Raw genomic sequence first — 21,543 nt, 5'->3', positions numbered from 1 at the left:
CACTACAACAAGTGTTCGAATAGGAAAGTTCTTAGCAGACTAAACCGCAACCTCGGTATCCTCTAGCTCTTGCTCCAAGGGAATCTCCTCGACAACATCTACTCCCATCCAAGTGGATGATCATCGCCAACGAAACATACCCAAACAGCACATAACAAAAACAATGCAAGGGTGAGCTAGATATAAAAAAAAACATGTTATACATATAGCACAGTTAATTCATGTCATCATACGTAGTTATATATATATAAGAACAATTCAAGCATTCTCATTAAACCACAACTCACACTCACACGACTCATCCGGATTTGTATAACTCTCGAACTAGCAGTCGTCTTTGCACTTGCATAGTTCTGTTGGCACTCTTCAACACTAGCAAGGTGAATCCCCAAGCTGCCTATCTCTGCCATTAAAGGCTATAGACGAGGACCTCCCTCTACTCTCACCACAGACACTGTTCTTCTCTATGTGAGCATGAACAATGCTTTGAGTGTAGGGATATAGAGACCGAGCCCAAAGTTCACTACAGTTATACAGAACAACCACAACACCACATATCACTTTCATCCATCTCTCCCCGAGATGTCCAAATCATACTCAAACTCATCATTTACATCCACAGTCATCTCTCCCTGAGATGTCCAAATCATACTCAAACTCATCATTTACAACCACAGTCATATTATCAGAGTAATTTATCATATCTCATGCATTCACATGTTTTTCACATAAATCACATCAGAGTATATATTCCAACCACATTGCACACTTAAAACAAGAGCAAATAACCTTGGAACCGAACACTATTTGCCGAGCACTATTTGGACGAATACATTTGGACGAACGCTATCTGCCGAATGCTATTGCTGAATACTAGTTGGTTGAATACTATCTGGACGAACGCTATATGACCGAACGCTATCTGCCGAACGCTATATGCCGAACGTATTTGGCCAATGTAAGACCCTTGTAAACTCAAAATTTTACCAAGTTGTAAAAATTTCAAGTTGTAGTGTAAAATAGAATGCTGTCAAAATTTGACATAGGTTTACTATTTTATGTATAACTTTTTATACAATTAATATTTTGGGTTAATTCTTTTTCCATTAGGAAAGTAGACTCAAAGAGCTTCGATTCGAGTACTCATACGCCTAATTCCGACTTCGGGAAGGGGTTCAACCGATCTGTCAAAGTTGTGACAGATGTGCTGTTTGAGTTTTCTTTGCTGGAACAATCGATTAACAGCTGTAGTTAATCGATTGTTACAGAGAAAATTTCGTGTTTTTAACCTCTGGACTCGTGTTAATCGATTAGCACTTGAGTTAATCGATTAGCTACGTCAGTTATGGAAACATAACAGCCTGGAACACGTTTTTTTGAGCGTGCAAGGTTGGGGAATCTTCCCACAAACCATTCTTTCCGGATTTTGGGCTGGAAAATGGATTAGGATGGCCAGATGTTGGTCTTTTATTGCTAAATTACAATATCTTGGGTCCTAGCTTATCTTGGAGCCATTTCTTTAAATCCAAATCAGATTTGGAAATTTGGGGAGAGTGGAGAGCTTTTTGGTGTGAGGAGAACGAAACTCTAAGTGTGCAGAGGTGTTGGAGCTTGCTTGGTCTACCAGAAGGGAAGAGTTACTCTCTTGGAAGAAGAAGTTAAGATCTTCAAGAGGTAAGGGGAGCTAATCTATGTATTTTACTTTGTGGAAAATTTGTATGAATTGGATGAAATGTTTTAAGCATATGGAGATGATGTTAGATTGATCCTTGATCTTTGGTTTTCTGTTTGAATCTATGGACTTGTTATTATCAATATGATAAGGTGAGATAATTAAATGATGGATTGAGAATTCTGAATATGAAAGAAGCTTGAAGGTAAAGTTGTAAGGGGAGTTAGATTTAATCTATGAATTCTGCATAAGTTGGATGATGAAATAATTGTGTAGGTGATGAATATATGTGAATTGGATGATGGAAATTCGTTCTAGCATGTTGGTATATGCGTAAATGAAGTTTTGATGGATTTGGGTGTGAATTAGGGTGGTAAACAAGGAAGTTTTAACTCACTTTTCATGGAATACGAAAATTGTGTGTTTTGCTTAGTTAATGAATTTTTGGTTGGATGAATTGATGGAAGTATGAGATGATTATTGGAATTGTGTATGTTGGATCTGTGTTGACATGAAAATTCGGTGGTAGTGCTGTTAGAAAGGAAATCAAGTGTCTTTATGGTCAATTTGGGCTATTTTAGAGGAAGTGAGGTAGGGATTTTGAGTAAATGAGGGCTGCAGTGTTCCTGGACTGTTTGGGCAGTCTAGACAAGTCCATTGTGACTTGTTAGAAACATAAAAGTGGTCTAAAACATGTTCCAAGTAGTAGAATCAAATTTGGGTCCCTAAGTTGTTGAAGTTAGTGTTTTGGAGCTGAAAGTGAACTTTAATCACTTAAAAAAATGGTAGTAGAAATGCTTAGAATCATTTGGATAAGTTTAATTAAGTCTAAAACGAGAATTAAGAGTCTAAGAAGTTGAGAAAAGTGGTTAGAAATGGTCAAGTGAGGTTCTGCTACCATTCTGCAGAATTCTGCATGATGCGAAAAACTGACCGTTCGTCCATGTCGGATTTGGACGATCGGTCATGCCATGTGCTGAGTGGCGTTCGGTCAAATGTTGGTTTGGTTAACGTTCGTTCTTGATAGTAGCGTTCGGTCATAATCATGCTTTGGCTTAGGCTTTTAGCGTTCGTCCTTGTCTGGAGAGCGTTCGGTTTTCGGGGATGATATTAATAGCGTTCGGTCATTGGTTTAAATAACGATCGCTCAAGTTATGGTTTAGTAACGATCGCTCAGGTGTTGGTTATTCATTCATTGGTTTAGTAGTGTTCGGTCAGTTGATGGTTTAATTATCGTTCGGTCTTCATAAGGTTTGATAGTAAAGCGCTCGTTCAAGGAGTGTTGAATTCAATATGGTGTTCGGTTCTGAGCGTTCGGCCTAGTGTTTGATCTCACAGTGTTCGTCCATGAAGCGCTAGCTTTAACAGCGTTCATCCCAATAGTGCTCGACTAAGAGTAACAACGCTCGTCCCAATAGTGCTCGACTAAGAGTAACAGCGTTCGTCCACCGTCCAATGGTTTATGACGTTCGTCTAAATAGTTAACTCGCACCTACACTTTGCAGAATTTGTTTTCGATAGTTTTGGGGGTTCCGGATGTCCGTTTTGGACGTTCTCTAGGTCGTTTTGGGGGTTCTTGACCCTTCCGGAACTGTTGGTAACGGTTTCAAACCTGTTTGAGTTACCTAAAAATGAGTATTAAAAAGATATTAAAAAGATATAAAGAAAATGTGTTAGGTGTACACTGTTTTGAGTTGTTTGATATATCTATTTGATATGGGAATGTTGGGTGATCTGTTTGAGATTGCAAATTGATAGGATAATGATGTTTGAATGGTTAAGTACTGTTGAAATCATGGTTGTATATGATTTGATTATAAGTTTCATGTTAAATGAAGAACTTGAATTGTTTAAAATTTGGTATTGTGATGATTATGTGATGATGATATGATATGTGCGTTATGGTATGGTTGGATTGGTATTGTGAGGATTATTGGATATGTGTATTTTTGGCTACTTGGTGTCATTAAATGAGTGGTGGATAGTAAGCGTTGTGGTTGCTGGCCCGGGGAAGCTCTATAGAGTGATGGGAAGTAACCCTATACACGGGTCACGTGTGTAACCGCCCGGGGAATCTCTTACATTTATGTAAGAGTGATGGGGGTGACGTGGGGTACTAGTCCGGTGAAGCTCATTACAAAATTTGATTGGCGTTGTGCTTGCGGGCCCGAGGAATCTCTTTAGGCGAGTGATGAGGGGTATACTTGCACTTGTCCGGGGAAGCTCTTGATTAGAGTGATGGAGGGTGACTTGTGTACTTGCTCGAGGAATCTCCCTATAGAGTGATGGGAAGCAGCACTACACATTAGGGTAATGTGTAACGGCCCGGGGAAGCTCTGAAAAGAGTTATGGGAGTGACGCTAGTACAAATTGGTGTATGTATTTTGATTGATCTGTAATATTGGTGGATGTAGTTTGATTTATTTTGTAATGTATATTGGCGTATGCATTCTAATTTGATATTTTGATACATATTGGTATATGCATATGGTTGAAGCATAATTCGTACTTGGGTATATAGTTTGATCTGGTTAAGGTGTGGATGATAGTATGTTATTATGAGTATATTTATGATGTATATGAATTGTATTTTGTTAGCTCACCCTTGCTTGTTTGTGCATGTGAATGCGATGATCGTGTAATGTGTGATGTTATACGGGAGCAGATGTTATTGCAGATGTGATGGCTGATATTTCTGAACATGCATAAAGGATGAAAGAGAGATGGGATAGATGACTGGGAATGTATTTGTTTGTATTCGATCCTGACTATTTAAACGTTTTATTTTCGGAATAATCGGTTTGTAATAAATAACGTACTATTTTTCTGTGGAAGTTGAATATTAAAAATTTGAATTTTTACTTACGTGTTTTACGGAAAAATTAGTCAGCGTAACACAAAATTTCGGGGTGTTACAGCCAACACTATTCACCGCGCTATTCGGACGAACGCTATCTGTCGACAGCTAAATTGCCGAACACTATGCTATTTGGACGGACGCTATAAAATCCATCATAATCAGGCCGAACGCTAAAAACCGAGCACCATATTAGATTGAACACTATTTGGCCGTACGTCATGAGATTAAGCACTATTGACCGAACGCTAAACCGGACACCATATTAAATCGAATACTATTAGGCCGAACGCTAAAACCGAACACCTCATTCAAATCGGATACTGCTTGGACAAACGTTAAGATCAATCTCTTGGGCTCAACACTAAAACACCAAACGTTATTAGACCACATACCATTAGTTCGAACACCAAAAGAACGAACGCTAAGATCAAGCACTTATGCTAGACGCTAAAACTCCAAACGCTGATAGACAGAATACTATTAGGTCGAACACTATTGAACGAACGTTAAGATCGAGCACTTAGACTTAACGCTAAAACAGCGAACTCTATTAGACTGAATACTATTATTCGAACACTGTTTGGACGATCGGTCAAAGATCAAACCTCATCTACATCGAACGCTAAGTTTTTACGAGCATTACCTGAGGACAAACATCATCGAGACCGAACGTTCTCTATGAACGATCACTAACTTAGAATAATCACCATCAGGATCGAACGTTCACTATCAGATCAAGATCAAACGCTAATAATAATTCATACATCAAGACCGAACGCTTACAATCTAAACCTCAAAATACCTGATCCAGGTCGAACGCTATCTGTCACGTCTCATTTATTAGGTGATGACTCACCTCTCTGCTCCATTAATGCACTGTGACACGTGAGCAGTGCCATCAAGAAACGCACACACACCACTCTGCATGCAGTTGCCAAATGTCATTTTTAGAACATTCTAAAACGTTAATGGAAGACATGTGGCAGCAGAAGAATGGACACACGTCCTGCCTGGGAAGAGAAAATTGATTTCTGGAAAACTCTTCCCCTTTCTCTGCACACTTCATCTTCTTCCTCAAACTCTCTGATCTTCCAAATTCTCTCCCTTCTCTCTAAAACCCATTCTCCTTCTCTCTTCTGCAACTCACCATTCTCTGATCCGTTCACGTTTCAGCACCGTGAGGACGTCCCCTGCACCGTGAGCTTCATTTTGAACCGAACGGTTTTGGATTCTGAAACGGGTAAGTTGCACGTCCTCAACTACTCTTCATTTTCAACATGCAAGTTTCATTCTGAATTTGCATGCACCTTCTCTGAACCAATATTGGTTTTCTGTAATTTTAGTTTAAGGAGTTTTGGGTTGAACGTTAAGGGTAGAAAAGATTGTACTGGAATCGGGTGTTCTTTCTGAAGAACGAACGCACACTGCTAAATCCGGGTAAGGGAAGCTTATTAGATTTAATTCATGTGATTTTGCTGTACTGTATGTGCGTTTATGTGATGTTTGAAGTATGATGTATGATAAGTGGATTTTGGTGTATGAATATGATATTGAATTGATTGTATGGAAATGAGGAAAAATTATATGGTTGGATTAAACTGAAATGTGAGCTGTATGATGAGATGATGCATGAACATTATAGATTTTTTTTCTATGATATGCTTAATTAAATGTATGAAAGTTATACTGGAAAATGAGTTTATTGTAAATGAGAAATTGAAAATGAGATTTGTATGATAACACACGTTCGTTATCGAACGGTCCTTGACCGTTCGGTATCCTATGTAACTTTTCTGAAAAAGCTTAATCCTTTCTTTTGGAAAGAATTCGCATGTAGGACGAACGCCCTCTTATATTAACCTTACGTTTGTGCATTCGGCCAAACGTAAATACCCTGAGTGTTTGTGAGAAATTTGAGAAGCCTGAGAATATATTCAAACACTTAGTCATATTGTTCCAAATGTAACTTCAACATTATAACTTATGAAAAATCTTATTTCAAATGTATTGAATTAGCTATGGGTCTCGACCCAAAGCGTACGTCCTAAGCAGCGCTCGGTCTTATACCGAACGCTCGTCCAAATGTGTATGTGATAAAGAACGCTCGGTCCTATACCGAACGTTTGTTCCTCCTGTAATTATCAACGAGCGGTGATAGCGTTCGTCCTGAATTGAATTAGCGTTCATCCATAAATTTAAATAGTGTTCATCCAATAGTCCTAGTAACGTTCGTCCAATACTTCAGTGACGTTCGTCCAAAACTTCATTAAATGCCTATTTTCGCGCTCGGTCATTGACTGGCGGTTTGTCTCCTGAATTATCTCGTGTTCGGTTTATTTATCTAAACAAGTTTGTGAATTATGTATCCATTGGATTCATTCCAGAGTTATTGAACTTAAATCATTCTAAGTATTTTCCAGATCGTACTAGATTCAGTTCATCTAACTGAGTCAAGTTATAATGGAGTTCGTCTAATAACCTGTCTTGGTTTTATTCTACTCATGAACGAGCCCCTCTTGGTAATGTATTAACGTTCGTCCTCTATTACAAAGAGGGCTGGATGTTCGTTCTTTTATGGAAGTGAAACTAAGAATGAAAGTGTGAATAAGATGAAAGATTAAGATGTGCGAATGATGTAAGAGATGAAATTATGATTGTTGGTTTTGAACGAGCGTTCCAGGGTGGAACGACTCTTGAATGGATATTGAGATTTGTAAGTATGAACGTGGTAAGCTTAGATGGTGGTTCATCCTGATATTCCGTGAGTGCTCGTTCTCAAGTAGAGAGGAGTATGTCATGCGTGGGAATGGCAGGAGGTCTAGTCCATAACTGTAACTTGGACAGAATAGACTAACCTCAGGTGGCTACTGATGAGCATTCCAGTTACCCCACCTGGGTGCACGGACGCCTTAGCTACACAGGATTCATACAGTCTGGACGGTCGGTCTAGTATCAGGATTTTGGGATGGAATTGATGTATGAATTGAATGTATATGTTGTGAATTTAATTGCTGAATTTGATAAGTATGGAATATCTGTTTGACTTGAATTAAATTCAATAAGCTTACCCTTGTATTTCCATGGTGTTGTCTGTTTTTGTATATCCGTCTTGTCAAATGCAATGATCATCCGTGTGGATGTGAGCAGAGGGAGATGCGTCTCTGGAGCAAACACTTGAAGAGGAATTTATTGCTGAAGATAACTTAGTAGAAGTTGAGGTGAAGGCCGAACAGTAAAGGCGTTCGGTTATTTTAGTTAGTGTAGTTAGTAGCGAGCCGCTTTAGAGCAAGCGTTCCTTTTGGCTTGCGTTTGAATATTGAACGTTCGGTATTTCTTTTGTAAACCGTTCGTTCTTATTATTTTGTAGTGCTCGTAGTTTACGTATATATGTAAGGCCGTTCGGCCATTATTTTGAACTCGTTCTCTGTTATTGTAAAACTGCTTTATCATATTAATATATGTTAATATTCTATTATATAGTTGCTGACTGTATAATTTTGGGATGTTACACTATCAATCACTAATACCCAAGACCGAACGCTTATGATCCAAACCTAATAATCCAAATTAAGGACGAACGACTACAATCACTAATTCACCAAAACGAACGCTCAAGATCACTTCCTGAGAATACCAATTTTGGACGAACGCTTATAATCACTATTGCACCAAAACCGAACGCTCTCGATTCAAACCTAAGAATCCAATTTAAGACCGAACGCTCAAAATTACTAATACACCAAGGTTAGAGGGTGTGGGAACGTAAACTCCTTGTGATTTTGATAACCTTGTGTGCCAATAACTAAGCGTGGCTATGTCCACTCATAAACAGTGAAAGATTTTGGATGGATTGTTTGAGCACTGATCACTACCATGAGCAAGGCTGGGCAATCTCTGAAATCGGTTCTCTTGGATTTGATTCACAAGAGCAATGGCTTGAGATCCTTCAAGCAAATTCATGCGCATCTATTGACTTCTGCCCTTGTTGCCAATGACTTGGTTATTTCCAAGGCTGCAATTTTTTTGGGAAAACATGTTACAGATGTTCATTACCCTTGCAATTTCCTGAAGCAATTTGATTGGAACTTGAGCTCTTTCCCTTGCAATTTGCTGATTTCTGGCTATGCCTCTGGCCACTTACCCTGGCTTGCAATCCTGATTTATAGATGGACTGTTAGGAATGGTTTTGTACCTGATGTGTACACTATCCCAGCAGTTTTGAAATCTTGTGCTAAGTTTTATGGGATTGTAGAGATTAAACAGTTTCATTCCGTAGCTTTGAAGACTGCCTTGTGGTGCGACATTTATGTGCAAAACACTCTTGTCCATGTGTATTGCATTTCTGGGGACACTGTTGGTGCTGGCAAGGTGTTTGATGACATGCTTGTGAGAGACGTGGTCTCTTGGACTGGCTTGATATCTGGGTATGTCAAGGCTAGGTTGTTTAATGAGGCCATCGCATTGTTTTTGAGAATGGATGTGGAACCTAATGTGGCAACCTTTGTCAGCATACTTGGGGCTTGTGGGAAATTGGGTTGTTTAAATTTGGGGAAAGGAATTCATGGGTTGGGTCTCAAATGTCTGTTCGGGAAGGAGTTGGTGGTATGCAATGCTGTGTTGGATATGTATATGAAGTGTGAGTCTGTCACTGATGGAAGGCAAATGTTTGATGAGATACCTGAGAAAGATATTATTTCTTGGACTAGTATGATAAGCGGGTTAGTGCAGTGCCAGTATCCCAGTGAATCGCTGGACTTGTTCTGCCAAATGCAAGGCTCAGGTTTTGAGCCGGATGGAGTTATACTTACTAGTGTGCTTTCTGCTTGTGCCAGCCTTGGGCTTCTTGACTACGGTAGATGGGTCCATCAGTACATTGATCAATGCCGTATCAAGTGGGATGTTCATATAGGAACTACATTGGTTGACATGTATGCAAAGTGTGGTTGTGTAGACATGGCGCAGCGTATCTTCAGTGGAATGCCTTCTAGGAATATCCGTACTTGGAATGCCTATATAGGTGGCCTAGCAATAAATGGACTTGGGAGGGAAGCATTGAAGCTATTTAAAGATTTGATAGTGTCAGGTGCAAAGCCTAATGAAGTGACATTTCTTGCTGTTTTAACAGCTTGCTGCCATTCTGGCTTGGTCAGCGAAGGCCGAAAGTATTTCAATGAGATGTCAAGTCCCCTCTACAACCTTTCTTCCTGGTTAGAACACTACGGCTGCATGGTTGATTTACTCTGCAGAGCTGGACTGGTGGAGGAAGCTGTGGAGTTGATAAAGACAATGCCCATGTCCCCTGATGTGCAGATCATAGGAGCGCTTTTGAGTGCCTGTAATACATATGGGAATGTTGGATTCACCCAAGAAATCTTGAAATCACTGCAGAATTTTGAATTTCAAGATAGTGGCATATACGTGCTTCTTTCTAATCTGTATGCCTCTAACAAGAAATGGGCTGACGTGAGAAATGTTAGGAGACTGATGAAGGAGAAAGGAATAAGCAAGGCTACTGGGTCTAGCATTATAAGGGTGGATGGTAAGAGTCATGAATTTTTAGTTGGAGACAGTAATCATCCTCAAAGTGAGGATATTTACGTACTATTGGACATCCTTGCCAATCAAATATACTCTGAGGGGCATATTAATACCCTCTGCTAATCAGACAAGCACACTTGACCCTGAGCTCACGTATTTTGTCTATGGACTTGAACAACTTCTAATGGTGCATTCTATAAAGTGTCTCTAAATCATTTTAGACTTGTCTTATTTATTATGCTCAAACCAGGCCAGATTGGGACTTGATATGGAAGTTCATAATAGTTACAACGCGAGAGCACTGCATTTATGGAAAAGATACGGGTCACTCCTTGCCAAATTAAGCTTAAGCTTATGCATTGAGAAGCAGCTCAGGAGCAAGATGGTTTCATAGGTACCCTCTTTTAGGGGCCAAAGGGAAATTTTGTCTTGCCCGTGACAGTGACAACGTTTAATGTTTATGATTGTGAGCGATCGGTCAATGGTCACCTGAACTTTGACGACAGTAGTTACTATGCCACAAGCTCTGACATGAGACAAACATAATAGAAATAGAAGCCACTTGGGTAAGTTCAGATACGGAATGCGTCAACTCATTCAATGGCACGTGGTCATAATAATAGAAGAACTCTACCATTACTGGTAGTAGTTTTCCTGAAGCATGAGCATGCTGATTTTTTTATTTTCTTCCAAATGAGATTCCAATTTTATAGAAGATAAATTCTTGAAAATAAACATAATTTACACGACTTGAGTAAATTAAAGCAGTTGTTTGACCAAGTACTTGCATAGTTAGTTAAGTGGTGGTTTCAGAAATGGAAAAGGTTTCTTCGATTTAACAACGACACGTGGTGTTCTCTGATTTGCTGTTGTAATTGGGAATTTGAAAAGGAGAAAACCTGATTTGGAGGGCAGTTTCGGAATAAGCAGTTCGCGCAGTTGGCGCCTAAGAGAGCCATTCACTTTCCCGAAACTGTGCGTCCACCGTTCTAAACTCTGGGCACGGCAAAAAAGATGGTCTTTAGGAAAACCTTGAAAATCGTCGTTCGCAATTGTGTTTGCAACTATTGAAGTCCGACATTGAAGTGGTTTGTCTCCGTCGGCCATTGAAGTGGTTTGTCTCCGTCAGCCATTGAAGCATTGAAGTGTTGGTTGGAAGTGTATTGAACGGGCAAGCGTGTTCTCAGATTTTGTCGAAAGGAGTGGTTTTTTGGGTGTGGCAGTAATGTACAAAGTTGGTTGTGTTGACTGTTAATGGGAAGGTATTTTGTATGCCTTTGTTCGCTTTCGCCATTTATGTATGTGGTTGTTTGGTTTTTCCTTTTTTATTATGAGTTAGATTGTGTATGGTATGTTTGATGGCTGAGTTAAGGATTCGTGACTCCATGGCATGGGTACTTGCGATTTCGAAGGAGTTTAACTAATAGTAAGTTTATCAGCCTTTGCTATTGTAGGTGAATATTTGACAGACTCTATTATTAGAGTTCAAAATGGAATCATGTAATAACAATGTAAGTAGACCGTAAACATGAATGCTTTCTTTGTTGTTTTTGAGAAGTGAATTGATTGTTATGATTTGGAAACTGTTTTATAGTGGCGCCTTCGAGCTTGGATAGATATATCGTACATTGCCAACATGAACTCCTTACTGGCAGCGACACATAAGATGCGCATTTTACAAACTCCGTTTAAGTGGTGTTTAGAAATTGTAGATCCTTTAGAGGTGAACCTAAAATTGTTGAAAAAGATGGTTCGTTGATGGGTTCCCCACCATCAATTGTTTAGAGTTAGCCAACATCTGGTGCCTTTCGATGTGCAGGATGTGTTCATGAGTTTAGGGTTAGGAGTAGGGGGTTTGGATGTTCCTTTTGATGAATCAGTTGTGGGTAAAGTTGGTGAATCCTTTAATTCAAAATGTACGAAATTGAAAGACCTCATAGATATGTTCAATGTGCTTGTAGGTAATGATGATAGTGAGGTAGATGTGGTGTGTCGCTTGTATGTATTAGTTTGTTCTGTGGTGTTCTTTTTTCCTAGGAAGGCAAGATATGTGTCGAACATGCCTTGTTTAGTCTTAGATGACTTAGACAGTTTGTCTAGTTATGATTGGAGTAGTGCTGTACATACATATCTTGTAGATAGTCTAAATAGATGTAATAAGAAACTACTTTCTGGATGGATTGCTGATTCAGTGAGCATAAGTGGGAATGCTATTGTTTTGCAGGTATGATTTATATTGGTTGTTTGTTGTATTATGTCAATCCATAGTAATAACTGTTCTGATTAGTTGGATTGTTTTAACTATAGCTTTGGGCGTATGAACGGCTTGGTTTGCATGATGATTGTTCTGCCAAGGAATTTCCGCGCGTTAGGCGATTTTCTTCGTTAAATTATACAACAAAAAAATAGATGTTTTGTTTAAGACTGCCGAGGTAAGTAACTTTGTTATGAACTTATGTTGTTATTTTTTATGATTTTTGCTGTTGTTATGTGATTGTTGTATATTTATTGTCATTGTCAAAGGTACTGTACCTTTGACAATGACAATAAATATACAACAATCACATAACAACAGCAAAAATCATAAAAAATAACAACATAAGTTCATAACAAAGTTACTTACCTCGGCAGTCTTAAACAAAACATCTATTTTTTTGTTGTATAATTTAACGAAGAAAATCGCCTAACGCGCGGAAATTCCTTGGCAGAACAATCATCATGCAAACCAAGTCGTTCATACGCCCAAAGCTACAGTCAAAACAATCCAACTAATCAGAACAGTTATTACTATGGATTGACATAATACAACAAACAACCAATATAAATCATACCTGCAAAACAATAGCATTCCCACTTATGCTCACTGAATCAGCAATCCATCCAGAAAGTAGTTTCTTATTACATCTATTTAGACTATCTACAAGATATGTATGTACAGCACTACTCCAATCATAACTAGACAAACTGTCTAAGTCATCTAAGACTAAACAAGGCATGTTCGACACATATCTTGCCTTCCTAGGAAAAAAGAACACCACAAAACAAACTAATACATACAAGCGACACACCACATCTACCTCACTATCATCATTACCTACAAGCACATTGAACATATCTATGAGGTCTTTCAATTTCGTACATTTTGAATTAAAGGATTCACCAACTTTACCCACAACTGATTCATCAAAAGGAACATCCAAACCCCTTACTCCTAACCCTAAACTCATGAACACATCTTGCACATTGAAAGGCTAACTCTAAACGATTGATGGTGGGGAACCCATCGACGAACCATCTTTTTCAACAATTTTAGGTTCACCCCTAAAGGATCTACAATTTCTAAACACCACTTAAACGGAGTTGGTAAAATGCGCATCTTATGTGTTCCTACCAGTAAGAAGTTCATGTTGGCAATGTACGATGTATCTATCCAAGCTCAAAGGCGCCACTATAAAACAGTTTCCAAATCATAACAATCAATTCACTTCTCAAAAACAACAAAGAAAGCATTCATGTTTACGGTCTACTTACATTGTTATTACAGGATTCATTTTGAACTCTAATAATAGCGTCTGTCAAATATTCACCTACAATAGCAAAGGCTGACAAACTTACTATTACTCAAACTCCTTCGAAAACGCAAGTACCCATACCATGGAGTCACGAATCCTTAACTCAGCCATCAAACATACCATACACAATCTAACTCACAATAAAAAAGAGAAAACCAAACAACCACATACATAAATGGCGAAAGCGAATAAGGGCATACAAAATACCTTCCCATTAACCGTTAACACAACCAACTTTGTACATTACTGCCACATCCAAAAAACCATCGACAAAATCTGACAACGCTTGCCCGTTCAATACACTTCCAACCAACACTTCAATGGCCGACGGAGACAAACCACTTCAATGCCCGACTTCAATAGTTGCAAACACGATTGCGAACGACGATTTCCAAGGTTTTCCTAAAGACCATCTTTTTTGCCGTGCCCAGACTTTAGGATGGTGGACGCACAGTTTCGAGAAAGTGAATGGCTCTCTTAGGCGTGAACTGCTTATTCCGAAACTGCCCTCCAAGTTTTCTCCTTTTCAAATTCCCAATTACAACAGCAAATCAGAGAACGCCACGTTGTTAAATCGTTGTCGAAGAAACCTTTTCCTTAATTTAAATATATATCTGTGTGTTTCAGCTAAGAAGACTAGGAAGTAGATTAACGAGAAGAAGATGTTCCACATTGTTCACTCCCTCCCCTTAAAGCACCTCTCACTACCCTTCCACTCTTTTGTTCCTCGCATATTCATTGTTCCTTTGAACAGGAACTTTTCTTTCATTTTTCCAACTTCACTCTCTGTCAGATGCAACCACTCCAACATCGTGGAACCCTTCCCACCACTGCTTCAATATCCTTCGGGTTTACTCTTCAACTTAACTCCAAAATTTATCATTTTTCTTTGAAAACTCGGAGTGGAATAATGGCTGTTTGTGTTTTCAGTTGCAGAATTGCCGCAAAGGGTGTATGCAGATTACTCTGTTTATACAGGAGGGTGTGCTCACCTTGACTCCTAAACCTCCGGAATTTGAATCAAAAGCTGTATGCTCTGATATCTGAGTTTCTGGTGTTTTGTGTCTTTTAACGTGAGTGAGTGAAATGCTTAGTTATGGCAGAAGGCTTTGGTGTTTGTTTTTGCAGTCTGGGACGTTTGAGGTGTCTAGGGAAGGTTATATGTTGCTCCAGTTTGCTCTTTCGGTTGGTACTGAAGAATCCACATATGATTGGAACCAAAAGCAGGTAACTTAAGATTCTTCTATTGAGTCTAATAGTTAGGTAACTGGCATGGTTTTCGTGTCTTTGTAAAAACAATATTATAATTAAGTTACTGAAATTTTTGGTTAGTCCACTTTTTAGGTTCCTTAACTATGGTAAGATAAAGTTGAGATAAATAAAAGAGACTATATTTAAGATTGAACTGAGAGAGCTTGAAAACTCTCCTCGTATGATCTCATATTTATATTGATAGTATTATGATACAATGTGTATAGGGACGGTGAAAGATCAATCATACATACTTAGGTACGAAGATAGGTACGGTACTGGTATTTTCCCAATACAACTACTTCCTAATGCTTATTCCAACAGATAATATTATCTGATCTTTTTGGTGAGTAATTTAGAAGACACATGTATGTGGTGGAGATGTTATATCTTTCTATTATTATATTAGTCTATTACATTTTTGTTAACTTTCCTTATGAAGGTAGGTTTGGTGTCTTGGTAAAATAAGTGAGTGTCCGAGAGGTGCTTGAACATTTCTGGCTACTTAATGTTTTGGTTTCTCTAAAATGTAAGGACTTGTTATGTATTCTTGTGAGTGTGCTACACCAACTCCACTAATGCATTGTCTGGATAAATACAACCTTTTAGACTGAAAAATTAGTATATGGTCCTGGACCACCATGTGTGCATGATCCCCAAGAATATTCATGTGACATAAATTCAAGATTTTCAATTTACAGAAGAGTGTTAACAACACTCAATTACATGTGACCAGGGTGATCCTAGACAAGTAATAATTTTGCATTAGATCTTGTTTAAAATATAACTTAAATTTTAAATTAAGACAGTGGGGAGTATTCCTCTTAGGAACTTTGAATTTCTTGGAAAATATGATCTCATTTGTTATACTGTAGGGGTTTTGCCTAGGTGGTTCAAGATTCGTATGTTTTTGCTCTTCAAATGTATAATTGTGTTGTTGACATCAGTTTGAGTGGTTGCTTAGGGGCTACATTGGTATGCCATCTTTTTGTGTTTCACTTTGGGGAAACTTTAGTTTTGATTAGTTTAAAATTATGCTAAATAAATGGATAATGCTGACAATTAATTTGTTGTATGTAAGAAATTAGAAGTGGTGTTAAACAAAAAAATAATGTATTGGGAGAAAGGGGTGCAGTGGTTGGACTTACGTCTGAAACTTGAAGTTGAAGAAGTTCAGGACAAGGCCATTATGTAAAACTGAAATGAAGGAAATTAAGGAAGTTTAAATTTTTGTTTTTTGAATGAGACTTGAATTAGACATTATCAAGTACATAATAAATTTTATTTATGGTCTCTTTTCTCTTGCCATCCTATCACTAACAAGTTGCTACTCATCATCATTCATTGCATTGATGCTTCTGTATATTTGCCATTGCCAGTTCAACCGATTTGATTTTTATCCCTTCTTTGAGAAAAAAATGTAAAGATAATGATTTCATTGTTCCTATAAGACGGTTTAGTTGTTAACACTACCCATAATGCCATATGCAAGGAGTGTGCTCTGATTTAATGTCAAATGTTGCAATGCACTATACCTCCATTTTTCTCTGGCCTTCTCTAAATAAGATCACTTGTAGGCTCCCATGAGGCCAATGGGCCCTTGATGAGGCCTAAAGAATGAGTGGGCTCCATGAACCACTAGGCCATGAAGGTAGTAAGACAAGACGAGGAAAAGTGTATGTGAGAAAGAAGAATCGAATGGTTGAGGTGGCATGACTTAGGGGCAGAGCAGTTAGATGAGAGAGAAGGATATTTGGGTGAATGGAAATCCTATTTGTATTCGGTTTTGCTGTTAGTTAAGGGAGAGAGGGATTTTGGTAAAAATGGAAGGAACCGCTTGTGTTGCTCTAGAGGAGCATAGCTCTGGCCCAGTGGGATTTGTTATCCTTCTATATTATGCTTTCATTAACAAAATAATACAAAGATTTGTGTTTGCTTCATTTCTTTCTTTTTTTTCTTGCTTTTGATGTGTGGAGTTTGTAATATTTGGTCCGACCTACCAAATATCTCTTTCTCGGTGAATGTCACCAAAGAAGAAAGGAAGTAAGGTGAAATAAGGGGAACCAGAAAATACAATAGTCATGGAGGCTCGGGTTGAGATTGTTGAGGGAAAACTGGAATGAATGAGAGTTGTCATGGAGGAGATACGATTCCAAGCAATTGAAAATCAGTGAATGATAGAGATGATGAGTAAGGAGGCTACAATAAACCAATCGAAGTCAGTGAAATTGATGACTCGTAGCTGGGAGAAAATCCCTCACATGGAGGGAGAGAGCTCTATCGGGCCTAAAAAGACAAAAGATACGAAGTAGAAGAAGGAGACCACTAGTATTAGATTGGCTTGAGTCCTTAGAAGGAGAGGAGCTTGATGAATTTAGACAAACAGTGAAAAAGATTGAACTACCTATATTCACAGTTTGCATAAAGAAATTACAGCCCGAATTGCATGTTGTAAGTCAACTTAGGAGAGCAAGAATGATGAATGTAGCAATAGCCATTGACATGGACTTTGTGAATAAGAACAGAGGATGGCATGGGAAAGAAGAAACACGTATGGGAAGCTTCGAGTTACAAGACTAGTTCAAATATCTCAGGTCGCATTGCTCCTAGAAACCATGGGACTAGTGAAGGGGTTAATGGGATTGGTCCAAACACAATAGGAGAATCAGGTGAAAATAATAGAAGTGGGCCTATAGATAGGGGAAAAAGGCATTTAGCCTATCAGGACTTGTTGGATAGGCGAAAGAGAGGGTTGTGTTTTAAATGTGGTGGACTTTACAACTTTATGCACCAATGCCCCGTGAAACAGCTCAGGGTCATATTGGTGGGTGATGAAATTCCAGATGGAATGTGATGACAAGAAATGCATATGAGAGAGAAGAGGGAGACACAGATGGTGAGCGTAGTGCCTTGAGTTTGCTCAATCTTGGAGCTAAAGAAATAGAGTTGCCTCGAACTCTTAAATTTAAAGGAAAGGTACATAAGTTGCATCTGTTTATTTTGATCAATAGTGAAGCATCACATAACTTTATTTCTAAAAGATTGGTTGAAGCAATGGGTTGGCCATGGGAGACCGTCCTTGATGGGAGATGGTCTATTAGGACTTAGAGAGTATAGGAAAGGAGAAAAGGGAAACAGAACACTTAACTGTTAATCAGTTAAGTGAGGGGGCGAGAAAAGGCCTATATATTAGGACCCTTTATTGTTTTAGTTAGCCAGTTGTGTAGTTTGTATGTGTTGACCGGTCTTAGCACCAGGTGGAGGAGGTTAAGCTGTTGTTTTGTTTGAGATAGAGAGAGAGCTTGTTAGGAATTCCTTCCCGAATCCCTAACAAAGTGGTCCGACCTGCCGGATCAGAGTGGGGGTGAAGGATCAAGAAGTAATCGAGAAACTGCTGGATTCCCATTTGGAGAGGGGTGTAGGATTCTTGGGGAAAGGAGCGTGATGGAAGGAAGAGACAATTCTTGGGAAAGGAGGATCAGCGAACAGAAAAGGGAGCTAGCAGAATGAAAAAAAAAATGCAAGAAATGCGGCAGGAAACTAGAGAACTCTTGCGAGTTCTTGGAGGAAGGGTGTGGACCCAGGAAAAGGGATTAGAAGGCAGTCCAGGGTCTGTAGATGAAGATCAACATTCTGTTAACGAGAATCAGAGGAGAAGGGAATGCTCGGAGGAGGAACTGGATGAAGACCGAAGAGACGTCCAACCTAACCGGGGAAAAGGGTAGAACTACCCACTTTCGAAGGGTTTGATCCGTTGGGGTGGGTCTCTAAGGCAGAGACGTTCTTCGAGTTGCAAGGAGTGGCAGAGGAGGAAAAGGTGCGTGATGAGTGCATATTTATGCCCACATTTATGCTTTAAAATTCAAATTTTTGATGGGATAATTGTGCTTAAATGGTTGATTTTAAGTGAATTTGTGATGATTGGAATTGTTGGGTTTGGGAAATAAAGAGACGTAAAAAGTGGGTTTTAGCGCATAAATTATTCTTGGATGTTCTAATGTTTATTTGTGCAGCTGAGAATATAAGTTTTATTGGTCAACTGTTTGAACGAACGCTATAGATCAAACACTATGAAACCGAATACTGTAAGGTTGGACACTGTTTTGACGAACGCTTACAGACCGAACATTATCATGTCGAATACTGTTTAGACCGAACACTATTTGGACGAACGCTTACAGACCGAACACTATTTGCTGAACACTAGGCCGAACACAATTTGGTATAGACGAGGACCTCCCTCTACTCTCACCACTTACACTGTTCTTCTCTATGTGAGCATGTACAATGCTTTGAGTGTAGGGATAGACATACCAGTTCAAAGTTCACTACAGTTATACAGGACAACCACAACACCTCACATCACTTTCATCCATCTCACTGAGATGTCCAATTCATCATTTAAATTTGCAGTCATATTATCACAGTAATTTAACATATCACATGCATTCACATACTTTCACATAAATCACATCACTGTATACATTCCAAACATTTTGCACACTAACACTATTTGACCGAACACTATTTACTGCACTATTAGGTCGAACACTGTTTTGAAACGAACTCTAAGAGACCGAACGTTATCAAACCGAACACTGTGAGGTCGAACAATGTTTGGACGAACACTTATAAACCGAACACTATCACGTCTAATACTATTAAGTCGAACACTGTTTGGACGAACACTTATAGGCTAAACACTCTCGGATCGAACACTGTGATAACCAGGAAAAAATTATCTCGAAATGATGTTTCCCTTTTAAAAACTAAGTACTTGTTCAATTCCCAAATGCTAACAATTCATAATGTGTGTGTTCCCTTACATCCTCCTATTTATTTATCTAAATAACCCTCTGTTACTAGCTAATTGGCTAACTACTATAGCCATTCCTAACTAATTTTACTTTCCTTCCTGTCCTTATTCCTAACTAATTCTACTTTCCTTCCTGTCCTAATTCCAAATACAATCCTATGCTTTGATGTGTAGGTCGGAGAGAGTCATTTTTCTTTAATAAGTTGTGTTGGAATAATTATTAAGTCTACTTATGTTAGTGTAGTTAGAAGGACTAAAGTAGGGAGCAGTGTGTTGGGTTATGGTAGGATACTACATGCTTATGAGAGAAGGAAGACAAGGAGGAGGTTAGACCGAACGGTGGAGGAAGAGAGGTCGAACGAGGGAAGAGAGGTTAGGCCGAACGGTGATGAAGAGAGGTTAGGCCGAACGGTGGAGAAGGAGAGGCCGAACGATTGGAAGAGATGCCGAGTGGTGAGGACGAGAGGTTAAGCCGAACGGTGGAGGATGAGAGACTGAACAGTAGTAATTGTAAAAGGTCGAACGGTTGTTTGTTAAAGGCCGAGCGGTGTTTTCAGCTAGGAGGGAGCGAGAGAATGAGTTAGTATAATGCAACACTATAAATAATCTTCTTGGATTGTTGTTGGTTAGGTTATTTCTTTTGGGTATAGACCGGACATTTCTTGCTAGTGGAGGAAGGGAGGCTTCCTTGGGATACTTACTTGTAATTCTATTTTACATACTTTACAAAATTAATAGAAATCATACGCATACATGCTTTCATTTCTGTTGTTATAGTTTTTGAGTGAGGAGTGAACATCGATTTAGGTTTCTCGCTTAAAGAAACCTAACAGGTTATCTCTACTTACCGTATCTAGCGGTCTAGGACAGTTCCTTGATCTTCCATTTCCCTACTGTATCAACTCTTTATCAATATAAATAGTATTTCATGAGAAGGGTCCAAATAGCCTCCTAAAAATATATTTTTCTGTTTTTAATCTCAAGTAGTTACTTTTATTCTAATAGACTTGTCACTGTTTGTAATTAATTTTACTTCAGCTACTACCTAACCTATCTAACAGCCAACTAACTAACAACGTTTTTCTATTTATATTTGGTTTAATCCTTTACTACATCCCTATTTATGTACGAATTTCTCAATTGGGTCCTCGTTTTTTAAAGTGTATCAAAATGGTCCCTAATTTTGAAAATTGATATCAATTGAGTCCTTTCCGTTAAGTTGGCTGAACGACGTTAAAAAAATTGATGAGTGGATGCTGAGATAACGAACGAGCGCTCGTCCACCAGCGAACGAACGCTCGTCCAGCAGCGAACGAACGCTCGTCCACCAGAGAACGAACGCTTGTCGACCTCTTATTGCTGGACAACCGTTCGTTCCACACTGGACGACCGTTCGTTCGGTGGTCGACGAGCGTTCGTTCGCTGATGGACGAGCGTTCGTTCGCTGGTGGACGAGCGCTCGTTCGTCATCTCAGCATCCCACTCATCAATTTTTTTAACGCCGTCCAGCCAACTTAACGGAAAGGACTCAATTGATATCAATTTTCAAAATTAGGGACCATTTTGATACACTTTAAAAAACGAGGACCCAATTGAGAAATTCGTACATAAATAGGGATGTAGTAAAGGATTAAACCTTTATATTTTCACAACTCTATATTTGTCTTATATGTTTACAAGCAAGAAAGTAATTGGATGAAAAGACAAAACCATCTCTCTTTGCACAGAAAATTTAAAATTTGTTTATGGTACATTCCTTTACCCTTACTGGAGAGAAAGAAATCCTTTACCTGTGATAAAAATGCTTTCCACACATAATTGTTTTCATGATAAA

The 21,543-nt window shown here is 38.8% G+C and overlaps 1 pseudogene across 1 annotated transcript; it reads left to right on the top strand.

The window, feature by feature from the left end:
• The first annotated feature begins 8,166 nt into the window (after positions 1-8,166).
• LOC148201389 (pentatricopeptide repeat-containing protein At4g38010 pseudogene) lies at positions 8,167-15,620 on the top strand (annotated as a pseudogene). The gene is made up of 5 exons (XR_015785332.1): positions 8,167-10,636; positions 14,270-14,491; positions 14,573-14,671; positions 14,771-14,869; positions 15,121-15,620. The product of XR_015785332.1 is annotated as a pentatricopeptide repeat-containing protein At4g38010 pseudogene (transcript).
• The last annotated feature ends 5,923 nt before the right edge of the window (positions 15,621-21,543 follow it).

The sequence above is a fragment of the Vigna umbellata genome, chromosome 3 (genome assembly GCF_029865625.1).
Source record: "Vigna umbellata cultivar VRB3 chromosome 3, Vumbellata_1.0, whole genome shotgun sequence".
Lineage (NCBI taxonomy): Eukaryota > Viridiplantae > Streptophyta > Magnoliopsida > Fabales > Fabaceae > Vigna > Vigna umbellata.
Note: the sequence above shows the minus strand (reverse complement) of the source record. Positions and strands in the feature narration are given on the sequence as shown.